This window comes from Notamacropus eugenii, chromosome 2 (assembly GCF_028372415.1).
Source record: "Notamacropus eugenii isolate mMacEug1 chromosome 2, mMacEug1.pri_v2, whole genome shotgun sequence".
NCBI classification, from domain to species: domain Eukaryota; kingdom Metazoa; phylum Chordata; class Mammalia; order Diprotodontia; family Macropodidae; genus Notamacropus; species Notamacropus eugenii.
This window is the reverse complement of record NC_092873.1, coordinates 289,802,409-289,804,375: the sequence shown is the minus strand read 5'-3', so window position 1 is coordinate 289,804,375 and position 1,967 is coordinate 289,802,409.

Here is a 1,967-nt window from a genome sequence, read left to right as displayed (position 1 = left end):
GGCAAAGGCTGCATTGGGTTGAAGTATCTCTCACAGCAGCCTGCATCCATTGTTGGATCATAAAGCCCCAGGGTATCTGAGCAGCTGATCCATACCTCAGCCCTGTGTGACAGCCCTGTCTCCACGTAATACTCCTGGGAGAACTGGGCAGCTGATCTTTGTCTCAAACTGAATGGCAGCCCTGCCCCCACCTAAAGCAACTGGGGGAATTGAGTAGCTTATCTTAATCTCAGTCCCCAGTGCTGGCTTACTGGAAGTGAAGGCCAGGTGGCTGTGGAGAGGAAATTACTACTCACACATTCTGGGCACAAAAGTTTTTGGTTGCTCCCAGACCAGTGTACACGCTCAATTGTGCCACCTTGGAGGAACCCCAGAGTATACCCTACTCTTGACAAGGGATGCAAAAGTCAAGTAACTGGTTGGGGAAAATGTCCAAAAAAAGGGGGAAAAATAAGACTATAGAGGGTTACTTTCTTGGTGAACAGATATCTTCTCTCATCCTTTCAGATGAAGAAGAATAATACTTACTACCATCAAGAAAAGACATAAAAGTCAAGGCTTCTGTATCCCAAACATCCAAAATAAATATTCAGTGGTCTCAGGGCATGGAATAGCTCAGAAAGGATTTTGAAAGTAAAAGAGGTGAAGGAAAAATTGGGAAAGGAAATGAGAGAGATGCAAGAAAATCATGAAAAATGAGTTAACTTGCTAAAAGAGACCCCAAAAATGCTGAAGAAAATAACAACTTTAAAAATAGGCTAACTCAATTGGAAAAATAGGTTCAAAAAGCCAATGAGGAGAAGAATACTTTAAAAAGGAGAATTAGTCAAATGGAAAAAGAGGTTCAAAAGCTCACTGAAGTAAACAGTTCTTTAAAAATTAGAATGGGGGGGGGAGGATCCAAGATGGCGGAGTAGAAAGATACACATATGCTAGCTCCAAACCACAGCCCATAAAATACCTGTAAAGAAGAACTCCCCACAAATTCAGGAGCAGCAGAAGCCACAGAACAACAGAACAGAGGAGATTTCTATTCCAGAGAGACCTGAAAAACTGACATGAAAGGTCCGTCGTGCACTGGACCCAGAGCAGAGCCCAGTCCTGCCTTGGCTGTGTGGCACCAAGAGGAGCAGATCCGAGCAGGCTTCAGGGGTGGAATCTTCAGCGGCCACGCAGGTCCCAAAGATCAGTGAGATGGTCTTTTCAGCTTGCTGAGAGGGGAGAAGGGTGTCTCCATAACTCAGGAGGCAGCAGCAGAGGCAGCAGCAGACAAGGCTCCCAAAGCAGGCACAAGCTCTGATCCGTTGTTGATGGTCTCCACATAAACCCTCTAAGGGAACTGAGCCCTGTGGCAGCCTTGTCCCCAGCTGAGCACCTGAATTTAATCTCACACTGAATAGCAGCCCTGCCCCCGTCAAAAGCCCTGAGGCTGGGAAGCAGTATTTGAATCTTAGACTCTAAGCGCTGGCTGGGCAGATCTGGAGGCATGGTGGGTGTGAAAAGGAAACTCAGAAGTCAAGTACCACCTTGGAATATGCCCAGAAAAGGGAAAAAAAAATAAGACCATAGAAGGTTACTTTCTTGGGGAACAGATATCTCCTCCCATCCTTTCAGATGAAGAAGAACAATACTTACCATCAGGGAAAGACACAGAAGTCAAGGCTTCTGTATCCCAAACATCCAAAGTAAATATTCAGTGGGCTCAGGCCATAGAAGAGCTCAAAAAGGAATTTGGAAATCAAGTAAGAATGGTGAAGGAAAAACTGGGAAGAGAAATGAGAGAGATGCAAGAAAAGCATGAAAAGCAGGTCCACACCTTGCTAAAGGAGACCCAAAAAAATGATGAAGAAAATAACACCTTGAAAAATAGGATAACTCAATTGGAAAAAGAGGTTCAAAAAGCCAATGAGGAGAAGAATGTTTTGAAAAGTAGAATTAGCCAAATGAAAAAGGAGGTTCAAAAGCTC